The following is a 13,327-nucleotide window of genomic DNA, read 5'->3' on the forward strand; positions in this document are numbered from 1 at the left end:
GTCCTGAAACAAGTGGAGAAATATGAGATGAGGAAACTAAAGATACTACCAGCACCTAAACATGGCTGTGAGGGGTACCAGGAGGCAGGAAAGACATACAGAAGTGACAGCAACCATAACATAAATATGACTTTTGACTTAGGACTGTAAACTTGCAATGTATAATTTGACCACCATCATTCTACAACTTTTAATTTTCTAAAACACACACACACAAAACCCCAAGGAAGAAAAGCCATGCATAAAACACCTGGCTGTCCTGACAACACTGGAAAAGAAAATTCACAGTCCATTGGTCTCAAGGTACTCACCACTTCTTCAAAACTGGCTCACTAAAATATGTCTGTCTTCTCCCTTTCTGATGTCATTTGCATGAATCAGTTTTTCTTTGGTTTCTGGATTTGCAGATTGTTAGCTCCTGCAAATGATGACAAGTGCAGAGATTAAGGAAGTGCAAAATAAACAATCTGAAAGTATGGCTGTGCCAGGCACATGGTGATGTTCACTTCATGCAGACTTACTTGAGCACTATTGGTTTGTTGTTGGTTTTCTCCCCTATTTCAGGTCTAGAATACAGTAAGAAAGCACAAAGCATCTGTCCAAGTCCAATAGAGCTACTTGGAAAAACTATAAATAACTACAGGTGATTTTAGATCATGAGACACACCTGGAAATTCCAAAGAAATCTCACCATCTCATCTTGAGAGCCCAAAGAAACTTTTCAACACTTCAAGATGTACATGGGATGCAAAAGACAGATTACATGAGGATTGACTGAACTACCCATTGCCCTATTAGACAAGAATATGGAGCACATTAATAACTAACTTTTATAACATTAATAACTAATTAACTTAGCAAAATTACTAATTTAATGGCAGTCTGGGTTGTAATCTTCTTTGTGCCTTCATTTATCTTGAAAGGAATTCTTCACTGGCCCTTATAGAATTGTAAGTGATTTTTTTAAAAAGTTACCTCTAAAGTAACTAAACACTCATTATCACCTTTGCTTTTTATAATTTTCTGTATCTCTAGTTTCAAAATGAGGAAACTGGTATTCAAAGGAATTGTGTGGCCAGTGCAGGGACACACAGGGACAGTGGTTATAAAGCCAGGACTCAGAGCAGGTTTTCTAAATTCCATGGCCACAAGCTTTCTGTGACACCAGAAATGCTCTTTCTTATTTTCAGAATCAAGTTCATTATACCTTAGACAAGAAATATTACTTTTAAAGACATTTTCAAAGTACAAAGTAGCTTTCTATGTTTAACAGAATGATTCTGCATTCTTAATCATGTCTTTCTACTCAAGAGCTGAAGTGTTAAGTGATACCAATAAGGGCTGGGGGCAGGGATCATAAGGTAGAGGCCTTGCCTAGCAAGTGCAAGGTCCTGAATTCAAACCCCAGTACCACCCCTCCCCCCAAAAAACAAAGTTCTTGCTGGATCATGTCTGTAATCCCAGATACTTGGGAAGTAGGAACAGGAGGATCAGGGTTGGAGGCCAGCCTGACATAAATAGCAAATCTCTATCTCAAAAAACAAGCTAGGCATGTTCAGGTGGCACATACCTGTAATTCCAGCTATGCAGGAGGCAAAAGTAGGAGGACCATCGTCCAAGGCTAGCCAAGGCAAAAAGCATAAGACCCTGTCTGAAAAATAACTAAAGCAAAACAGCTGGGGGTGTGGCTCAAGTGACAGAGCACTTGCCTATTAAGTGCAAGGCCCAAGGTTCAAACTCCAGTGCCATGAAAAAAAAAAAAAGATAAAAATGTGAAAAAGCATCAAAACTCAGTAATATTCAAAAACTTTCATAAGTAAAAAGAAGTTGAGATCAAAAGAAACTACAGAGCAAAAAGTGCACTATTAAAACATTGGCTGTGTCCTAAAAATCATACAAAAAGACAACTGCCATCAGGAGCACATGTCCTCAACCATTTGTGTTCTTATCCCTTGCTTTCTTGCCGTGGACCTAACTTTATTAATTTTACTGTACTCTACCATACTTCTTGGTATTATGCAAAGTACTCTATTTAGACATGTGGACTTCACTAATTAGTCTATAAATACTTGACTTTTACCCACTGCCTTGGTAAGTGAGATAATTACTGACAAAAGGCCAAAGCATTTATGGTCAATCAGATGAGGAGAGAGGGAATATGGTCTTTTAGCAGAGTAAAATGTAAAACCTTATGTGGCAAGGCAGAAGCTATTAGCAGGATCAATATCTCTCCTAGTACCTTAATAAATCATTACATCAAAGCCTCGACACTGGATGGAGAAAACCTCAGTCTACCTCCATGCAAGTTCCAAACTGGAAAATAAGATTCCATTTACATTACAAAGACCCATTTGGTCTACAAAGGATATGACAAGCTACAAAAGCAGTCTCCAAATTCTGAGTGTACAAAGAGTTTTGAATCATTAGCGAAGGAAGAAAAGCAGAAAGACAAAGAATACCGCTATTCTCTGGGATGCACATTTATAATTTGCAACTAGTAAATATGTATGAATTTCCTTGACTGCAGCTACGGATGACATACTGCTTTCTAGAGATTGCACAGAGCAAAGCAATCAAAGTAGAGGATGGTGCAGCAGTTACAACCTACCTCCTCAATCCTCCCTGCTTACATTTACCATTTCCTAAAATGAAAAGCACTTTGATATCAATAGATGGTCAATATATAGCAAGATACATCCTATAGCTCCCACTGTATCATGATGTGTAAATAATACTTCTTTCCTAAACTCTTAATCATTCCCATCCTCTTTGATGCTCCCAGGAATACAAGAAAACAATTAAAAGGAGTTACTACGCTTTTGGGTTCAGTTTCTTTTTTAACTCTAGAACTATTTTTCTTTTTTAAAATATAGCAAAAAAACCCAAGTGGTCAATACCCTAGAACAGTAGGCTTTCCCTTAAGGCCACTGTATTTCCTTACATATTGAGAAAACAATGAATGAAGATACTGTTTTGACTCTATTGTAACTGGTAATTTGTACTTACAATGTTTAATTAATAATATTTTTCCTATGAGGTTAGATTACTTTACTGTAGCTCTCTCAAATCCCATTGTAAGAAAATGTGTTTAGAAAGGTCACAGCTGGCAAACCAGCAACAGCAAAGAGTAAGGTTCTCCAACATCTTGAAACATTCACCAATGACTCTTTCTTTCATTGAACAATATTTTTAGACACCTAAATATTAGGGTTAGGCTTGATAATAATATTAAAAAATTTCCAGAAGGTTCTGTCATCAAAGAGTTTGACAATCTAAGTGGGTATATAAAACTCACAACACATAAAAGTTAAATAACCTTAGAACATTTAAATTATAATATAGAGGCTGACTGTCTCACCCATACTATGTATGATTACATGCCAAAGAAAGGACAGAGTAAGAGTTACAGAAGAAATCTCAACTAGCAGGGGTTGTCAGGGAAAGGACCAGGGGAGGGAGTAAAAGATCTAGCTAGATAGCATTTGAGTAGGTGGGGGGGAAACACACATTCCAATTGGTAGAAAAGGCTTGAAGCAGGTGCATGTAGAGTCCCCTGTGAAGCAGAACAGTGTTGACAATGCAGATGGGGACATGCCCTCTTCTATGATCAGGAAGGAGAGTGGCTGGACTGTGTGAATTGAGCATCAAGGGGGGATGTTCTTAGAACAAGAACATGGAGTCATGAAAGTGCTCATTCCATCTCCAAGTCCAGGTGCACCTGGGCAGTCAGAATTGCAAAGGACTCTTCACAAATGCACATTCCACTTGTAACCAAGTGGTGGTGGCACAGCAGCTTCCATAAAGAAGTTTGAAGCCCAGGAGCAAGAGACAATTTCAGAGTAGGGGCATCGGGAAGATGGTTGTTTAAACAGAAACTTCCTGACCAGATCAGGAATGACCAGGACCTCCTGTCTGGAAAGGACAAGAACAAGGATGGCAAAGATGAGAAGCAAGGTGGCTTTAATTTCTAATTCTAAGTGGACTCTGTTGTCTTGCTGGATCAGGAGGCTTACTCAGCACCAGCAACAGCACCTATCCCACCTTATTCATCATAGGCAAGGCACCATCTGAAGACACCTTACAGTCAAGCCTGGGGTTCCCAGGGCTTCAGAAGTTGGGCTGAAAGCAGAGATTTCCTTTTGTGGCTGGAAACAGAAAAATAGGGATGGTGAGCAACATAAGGAGATTGGTCAGTCAGGAAGTCATGGCCACTGGGGCCTATACTATGTACTTAAGCTGATACTATTCTATCCTCTTACCATCTCCTGCCTTATGAAATTGAAGCAAATCAAGGCTCACTGACCCACTGAGGAAAATTACAAGAAGAAGAGCTGGAAATGGTGGGAGAAGAGTACCGCCATGACAACTCCTCAGTTGTCAAGAGTGATGCTACTCAGGAAGGCTATTCCTGCTGTACATTCTGGGAGCTGGGAAAGCAACTTGGTGCTGAGTTGTCCAGACGGCAGCAGCTGCTGACTTGGGCACTTCGGGGGAGAAGAGGAAATGTCTGCCTGGTAATGGGTTCTAGTCAGCAGCTGCATTTTCTAACCCCTGGTAAGTACCTTTCTGACTAGAGTGAGTGTTGTGGCATAAAGGCCACCAGCTATTGTGTTGATGATGCGGCCTGACTGGCTGGAAGAATTTGCACTCTCCAGTCTGAACTATTCCTCTGGGTGTCCTTGTCCAACCAGCAGTTAATTTGAAAACAATTAGCCGGCTGTTCACTTCCTTAAGGCACAGCAAGGCTGGATGGGCTATCAAGCTGGACCAAGGAGGAGCCAGAATATTTCCAGAATGGATCTGTGAGAAATGTAGTGCTCCTACCCTTGGGTCAGAGCAAATTAGCCACTTATTTGCCTTGGTTGCTCCAGCAGACTTTCCCTCATTTCTTTTGTTTCTGTAACAGGGAGACACCTCTAACCTTTCAATTCATTATTTTTCTACTGTTCAGACAAAGGGTAAAATTGATCAATAACAAATTATAGATGGGAAATTAACAAAAGATATGGGGATCAAAGAGTAGATTTTCCCAAGAAAGCAAAGCTATTGGGCTTATTTCTTAAGGTAGCAGACTTCCTTTACCAGTTGGCCAATACAGTCTCTGGGATTGAGATTCCTTTCTGATACAGAGTATTTAATTTCTGCCACTTACTTCCTCTCCCACACTTTGTCCCCACATAGAGGACGAAAACAATATGGGAAAACTTCTTTTCTTACCTTTCTGTTCCCTTGATCCTCTTCTCTGCAAACTATTTGGCTTCTATCACCAAAAGGGTGCCACAAACAGCTAGATTACTATAGACTTTTTCAGAGCTGTGCGTGACTCACTTGCCCAAGTCTGGCAAACACACACATCTGTCCTGTTGTTAAGTTGCAGAATTTAGGAGGGCAGAAACATGGAAGCATGGAGGCAGGGACCTGCCTCACAAATATTCAAGGGACACAGGTCAACAAACAGGCACACACAGGCACCCTTATTTAATGTCTTATTTTTTCTTCCTTTTTAGTGCTCAGTACTCTTCTTAGAACTCTTCTCTGTACTTTGGTTCTTTACAAACTCTGTTTTACACAGGGACATGGAGACAATGTGAAATCCAGAGGGATGTGAAGTAGTCTATGAACCCCAAACTGTAGATTCAGACTTCAATGTTTTTCAGGCAGTTTAGAAAACTTCGAGAAGGAGTACTTATTTAAATATGCTTCTCCTATTGTTTTTGAGGTCTAAATTATTTTAAATCATAACAATCCAAAACTGTGAACAAGAGAACAAGGATCATAACTACAGAGAACATGTGGACTGTTTTCCCTTCAAGCTAGTTGCCAGAGTTCATACAGTAGAAAAGGAGTCATATAGATCAACAGGAGACATGAGTGCCATGGAGCTTAGCAGAATGTATGGTGCATATAATCTTTAACAAACACAACTTTCATTTCTAGCCAAAATTACAACATGCCAAGAGCATGGACCATAAGAATAAATAATTTGTTGGGTTAAATAACTTTTTAGAAATATCTTTAAAAATCCCCTTAGTGAAATACTTTAAATAATTTTAATGAGGGATTTTTTCTTTTAAAAAGAAAGGCATGGTAGTATGTACCAATAACCCTTGCACTGGGGAGGTAGAGGCAAAAGGATCACAAATTTGAGGCCAAGGTGAGCTACATAGCAAGACCCTTTCTCAAAATACACACAAACACACACACACACACACACACACACACACAGTAATACATGATTAAACTAGAAGTTTCAATTAATTCAAAAAACTAGGTAAGAAATATCAGCTTCCCTCCACCATAGTTCACTTTCCAGAGTTAATAATTATAAACAGTTTAGAGTTTCATATACAACTCTTGCAGATATATGTGCATATTTTCTGGTATACGACTGAACTGTATGGAAGCATTTATTATTTCATTCAAATGTGCTTGCACTATATAAATATTCCCACAGCACACTGTTCATATGATTGGCATAGATTCAAACCATAATGGCCATTTTGGGTTGAATATGCAAAGTCTTCCACAGGCTCATGTATTGGGGCTTGGTTGCAAGCAGATGGACTTTTAAGAAATAACTGATCCTGAGGGCTGTGACCTAGGCAATGGACTAAACCCCTAAAGGATTTATAATATGATGGCATAATTGGGAGATGATAAAAAGTAGAAGGTGGGGCCCAGCTGGAAGAAGTTGGTCACTGGGGACATGCCCTGGAAAGATGCATCTTGAACCCTGCTCCTTGTCTCTATCCTTTCCGGCTGCTATAAGGTGAGCAACTTTGCTCTTCCACGCCTCCCCACCATGATGTTCTGCCTCATCACTGAGACCATATGGGATGAAAGCTCTGAAACCATGGGCCAAAACAATGTTGTCCTCCTTGTAAATTATTTCTCTCAGCTATTTGTCACAGTGATGATAGTCTCACCAACACAATGGCTATGTGGTAATCCTACTGAACAAGTATACTATAAGGTTTATATTTCCGTTGATGTACTTTTTGATTACTTCCAAGTCTTGGCTATTACAAAAATATTCAATATGCTTTCCAGCAGTTACAGCTATGAATCTAAAATGCCGCCAAAAAGTATTTTTCTAATATACACTTCTTCTAGCAGGGTAACAACTTTTCATCATTCTGGACAACATCAGCAGTTTAAATTGTCTTCAATTGACATTTGAAAATACTGTCATGTTTTGTTTCCATCAATTCCAAGGCCAAATTTGTTAGCTATTATATTTCCCTTTGAACTGTCCATTTATGTTCTTGACGTATTTCTTGTATTGGGCTGTTACTTTTTATAGATTGATACATTTAAGCCCCTTGCTTAGCAAGGAAATCAGCCTATCATCTGTCATGTGTACTGGAAATATTTCTGACTTTTCATTTGTTTACTGGCTTTGGATTGTGTAGGAGTAGGGCAGTCTTCCAGAAGAAAAGGCATTTTAAACAATGCATCAGTATCTGTAAAAGAGACAGCCTGGTACCAACCATAATGTGTTCTGATCAGGTTTTATGCTTGTCCTAGGTAACAAGATCACCAGAACTAATTGCTGGAAACTCCATCAAATTTCATATAGTCATAGATGCTTCTATCAAGTGGTGCCCCTTTTCTATCAGCCTCTTGTCTTACTCTCCTTAGGGATCCTGACCCAAAAGTGCTTGTTCCTTGCACCTAGAAGTCACTCAAAAGTCAGTAAACAAAATTTCTGTATTATTTCTTCCCCTGCTTCCTTACCAACAATTCTGGAAAGAGTGAGAGATAGAACAAAGTGTGCAACCAAAAGGCAGATCTAAAGAATTACTACTTTATTGATAAGAGAACTCAGCAAATTCTTAGGATTCCTTTTGTATCTTCACAGTGACTACCCCTGCCCTTCATTTTCAGGGTATCATGAGCTTCCTATCACAAATATCCCAAACTAGGCTGTACTCTGTGCAGGAAACTGACTGTATTTGCCACTGGTGTACAAAGAATGCCAAGGACCCAGTCCAGACAAGGAGCTCACCTGTTCTTGTGCAGGGAACATGTGGGGAGGTGGAACACATCCTAGAGCTAGGTGGTATGGTAAAAAGTTATCCAATTGGATAACTTTTACCCAGAAACAGGTAACCTCTCTTTGGAACCTTAGAGTTCTCCATAGGTTGCAGCAGAAACAATGAGGCAGAGAAACAAAAGCAGCAACCTCATAGGACTGCAATAGGGTGAAGTTATAGTACGCCTGACATGTACATGACAAATTTTAAATAAATGTGGTCTCTTGGTATAATAACAGGTAATATAGATAGGAATATAAATTGGAGTGTGATGAAATCCAATGTGCCTTCCAACAAACAAGTACTATCAGCCATAGAAAATGGAGCCCCAAAGGAGTAGTAAGGAAGAGCAGGGCAGAGTACACAGAATCTGAATAGGAGGTATAAAATAAGTAAAGAGAAATGTCTGTGCCTTCCAAGCCTGGGGAAGAGCTCCAATAAAAACAGTGGGTGGCCTCAGGGACCAGAAGTCAGTTGGTTTGAAGTGCCTTTGGATAGGTGGAAATTACTTTAAAAATGTAGATTGCTAAAGAGTTAACCTCTCAAATATCTTAAGCACTTTCCGTTTATTTAAATAAGACAATGTTTACTTATTCTTTGCTCTCAATTAGTAAACTGAATAGACTGTAGAAGTAGAGCTAAACCCTAACTCAAGAAAATTGTGCTCCAGAAGTTTATCTCCACTCAAATATTTGTCCTGCAGAAATGCAGATATAGCGGATGGATATGGAGAACGTTCCAGGCTGGTCGTGCAGCCCCCACCTACACGTGCTAGGAAGAAAGAGTCCTGTGCTGTTATCAATTGCATTCTTTCACTCATTGCTCAACTGGTGAATTGCTACCACTAGCCCACTCTGTCCTGAGAGAGGGCACAGGGGAACAAAGAGCATCAAGGTCTCTATCTACTCTCACAAGGCTTGACTTTAGTGTGGGAAGGGGGTAGTGTGGACACAGCATAAAACTGAAGAGGTGAATGGAACTGCTTCAGACACAGCCAAGTTCTAGGAAGAAAACAGAAGTGAGTACTGTCATGGGTGGAAAGCTACCTTGAGGAAGTGATATCTGGACTGCTGGCTCCATGATGAGACAGAAGGTAAGTGGCAGAAAGTCCTCATAGAGGGAAGACACGAGCAAGAGGCCCAGGCAGGAAAGAAATTGGTGTGTTCACAGAACAACAGGGCTACTTGAGCCCTTTTCTTTTGGAGTTACTTTTGGAGTAGGGTCTCATGCTTTTGTCTGGATGACAAGAGTGCACCACCACACCCAGCTTATTGGCTGAGATAAGGTCTCACTAACTTTTTGGAACAGAGTGAGTGAGAGTGCAGGGGAAATGTGCCCTAGGCAAAAAGCAATTTTGCATTCTACCTTGGAACACGAAGCACATATCTCCCCATCCTTCTTAGGGCTGCTAGAGGTGTAGCAGCCCCTCGGCCCTGGAACATAGGGTAGGGGCCTCAGGATCCCAAAGCCGCTGGGAAGAAAGTGAAAAGGTATGAGTGAGGAAAGGGTGGTTGAGGGGCTCCTAGCTCCAGTGCCCACAGACACAGGCTTTGGGAACTGGGGCTGGGAAATCCCCACCCATTTTCAGAATTTTCATATGACTAGTGTGGTTAAGGGAAAGACTCTGCCTTTTATTTCCCTGTTTTGTCTGTGAACTTACAAATTGGCACTTTGGCCAAAATCAGTTGGTGACAGCAGATAATTCAAGGGTGGGCTTATCTGCAAACAAAGACCAGGGGAACTGGGAGAGTTGCTGGTATAGCACTAACCTTTTAAGACTTAGGTTAAAACAAAGCAAACAAAACCACACCAGTAAATGTTCTAGTAAATGTCCTTAGGATCATCTAAAAAATAAAACTGTACTTATGATGGGAAAATGATTCTCGCCTATTACAGAGCGCTTTTAATGAGATCTTTTTTTATTTATTGGCCTTAGTTTTAAATGCTCCATCCTTATAAGTACTATACATATTTCAGTAGCAATTAAGAAAAAAGAACTTAAGAAATGCCAAGTTTCAAGTACATGTTTTTGCTACTAAAATTATGCTTTCTTATACAAATGCTAAGTGGATATGGGGAGCCAGTATCTACTTTTTTCCCTGTTTTTTATTGATTAGCATGAATAATATACCAGTTGGTACCTGACACAAGTTTCTTTTTATTTCTTAAAATACTAAGACTCAATTTCCTTTTGAGATCAAACTGCTTTCTTGAAAAGGATGATTATTCCACAGTTATAAGGGATAAAATTCAATTGTCCACAAATTCTAGGGCTTTGTTTTGCTTTGTTTTGCTTATACTTTTGCAGTACTGGGGTTTAAATTCAGAGTCTCATGCTTGGTAGGCAGGCAATCTACTACTTGAGCCCTTTTCTGCTTTAGTTACTTTTGGAGTAGGGTCTCATGCTTTTGTCTGGATGACAAGAGTGCACCACCACACCCAGCTTATTGGCTGAGATAAGGTCTCACTAACTTTGTGTCCTGGCTGGCCTCAACCCTCAATTCTCCCAATGTTCACCTCCTGAGTAGCTACAGATGTGAGCCAATGCACATAACCTAGATTTAGATATTCTGAAAATTTCAAGTACGGTGATTTTAAAGTAAAACACCAGTGAATTTTATACTTAGTATATCACATGACTTCTATTCTACCTGCATTTCAAGGAAAGTGAACATAAAGAATGAATAAATGTACATCATTTTTCAGGATTAGAATATACAAATTATTATTCTCATTGTCAACAGCATGTCTGTCTTCCATTAGAACGTGATTTAAAAAAAATACTTATGCAAGCAGCAATACAGTATTGTTTCTGAAGGAAAAAAAAAAGGTTAAGGCTAGAAACTGGGAACTCTGAGTTACCTGGACCAGCAGCAAATAAGAGGAGAACTGTAAGCTATTATCTCCACTCTCAGAAGACAAGGCATATAGTATATGCCACAATATGGATGTGGAATGTTCTCCAAAGGCCCATGTGTTAATGTCTCATTCTCCAGGGGAAAGAAAACCTCCCCTGGGAGTGGTACAACCTTTAAGATGTGGGGACCTAGAGGGAAGTTTTTAGGTTACCTGAACCAGATTACGGGACCTTGGCTCCTTCCTCTTTTTGTTTTCTCCCTGACTAAAGTTAGAGAGGTTGCTCTGCACATGCTCTGGCCATGACATGCTGCCTCCCCACAGGCCCAAGACAATGGAACTAACCAATCATGGTCTGGAATGTCCCAAACTGTGAGCCAAAATAACTCTTTCTTTTTATTTGTCTAATTATCTGAGGTATTTCATTATAGCCATGGAAAGCCACTAACAAAGTATAGGTCTTTTAACAAATTTAATAATTTAATTAGACTATATTTATATTATAAATGAGATGATTTTAGATGATCATATATGTAAAAGTGCTTTGCAAATAGTAAGCCATTATAAAATATAAGTATATGTCATTATTATTTTTGGAGCTGGTTTATTAAGTCAATTTTCATGGCTAACGCCTTGCCTATTATAACTCTTTTCAGTGAGCAGGTCTAGATCTTATAAAGAATGAACAGAAAGAACTGCCCTTTCAGAAGTAGAAACAGCCAATGGAAAATGTTATTTCATCCAAGAAATCAATTTGTTTATTCATAATTTGAACAAAATGTTTCCATGCTAATTTTTGACTGGTCTCTCCAAGAACATTTTTAAACTCACTAAAACAGATGGAGGGGAAAAAACAGAACTAAAACCTGATAGCATAATTAGTGACCTGGAAGCTAGAAGTAAAAAACGATGTAACCAAATCCTTAGCATGAAGGTACCAGAATATACACATTAAACTCTGAATAGTTAGCAAAATAACACATTTTAGTATGTCAGGATCAAGAGCTTTCCCCCAGATCAGCACTCATTTTTAATCTTTTTCCTCTGTTACTGTTTTAAAAACAATGTGATAGTCAATGAGTTCAATCACTCTCCATTTTACCTAGTCTTTCTATAGAGTTTTAAATAGTTAATGTTTAAAATACAATATGTTTAAAACAAATCATTTCCAATAAATAAATGCTTGCCAAGAGGCACTTTGTTAAAAAAATGTTTTAATGGCTTGAAATTAAATTAATGATTAACATAACTCTTAAAGTTCATTTTAATCCTGTTTAGATGTGGCCCAATGGATAATTAATCAATCTTTGTATGTTAACAAAAAGTAGGAGAATGAACATCACAAATGCCCATAATTTAAAGGAAAGGAACTGAGGCACAGAGAAGAACACCTTGCAAAGGCAAGATCAGTACATAATCTGTATTTGTGCTCTGCTCCTGCCACACAGTCTCTAAGGAAGAGAAACGGAATTAAAATAGATTTGTAAATCACGATAACATGAGTCGGTGTATGATTCTGTAACTTCAAACATCTTTGCCTTTATTAAGCCAGAAACCCAGAGTTTGATATTTATTGACTTACACACATTCCTTTTCCTGGTTTCTTATTTACAATAAACTTTATGGTAGGATATTTCAATTTGTGAATTCTAGCCAGGCTGCTCTCTAATGAGACTACAGCCTGTTTGGGTTTTAAAGCCTTCTGACATTTAAAAATGTTTACTTTTGGTCTCTATAAACCATAGAAAATGTTCCCCTACTATAAAAATGCTGATCTATTGTACTTTCAAAATACAATGTAAAAATCCCTAGGTGATGAATCTTTGTGACAGAATAATACTTTTCTCAATTTTTTGACAAGTGGCACTGTTATTTATGAGCCCGAGTTACACAGAATAGTATAAAACTACAGCCATAATATTTTGATGAAAGGTGTCAGAAATTGTCTTGCCTCCAAGGCTAATCCAGAAGCCACTCTCCCTTTCCCTGGTGTGTATGGCACCTTCTCCAGGAGCCTCAGGCCTTAAGAACACTGTTGACAGAGAAAGATGCGCAGTATCTAACTTCAATTCCCAGGTGTCCCAAAAAAGAGGTGCCTTCAGTAACCATGTTGGGGCAGCCCAAAAGAAAGACTCCCCTGGCCGTTTCTGTCATTGAATATGAGAAAGTCAGACTTCAACCAAGTCAATGTCAGCCTAATAACCTCCTCTGGGAACATTTCGTTAGATGGGCTCACTACACTTAAACTTCAAAGGGCTGAGTCAAATCACAAGTTGAGAAAAGGGAGTACCACAAATAGAAACAAGTGAAGCTCCTGAAACAAAGCATCCCTGACATAGACACCAATTCTAGACTTGCATTCTTTCAGCTCAAGTAGGTCCTAAAACTCCAGAGTTTCTCTAAATTCGGCAGAATTCAAGTTCTTATGCTAATTT

General features: G+C 39.1%; 1 protein-coding gene across 11 annotated transcripts in view; it reads right to left on the bottom strand.

The window, feature by feature from the left end:
• Window positions 1–13,327, bottom strand: part of Enox1 (ecto-NOX disulfide-thiol exchanger 1) — a 554,869-nt gene that overhangs the window by 351,042 nt on the left and 190,500 nt on the right. For 10 of the 11 annotated variants that reach the window (XM_074043338.1, XM_074043336.1, XM_074043331.1 and 7 more), the window contains one exon: window positions 312–418. The exons of the other annotated variant lie outside the window; for it this stretch is intronic. The gene's annotated coding sequence lies outside the window, so the exon portion shown is untranslated. The remainder of the gene's footprint in view (window positions 1–311; window positions 419–13,327) is intronic. 11 annotated transcript variants of the gene reach the window in all.

Source organism: Castor canadensis, chromosome 10, assembly GCF_047511655.1.
Source record: "Castor canadensis chromosome 10, mCasCan1.hap1v2, whole genome shotgun sequence".
In the NCBI taxonomy this organism is placed as follows: Eukaryota; Metazoa; Chordata; class Mammalia; order Rodentia; family Castoridae; genus Castor; species Castor canadensis.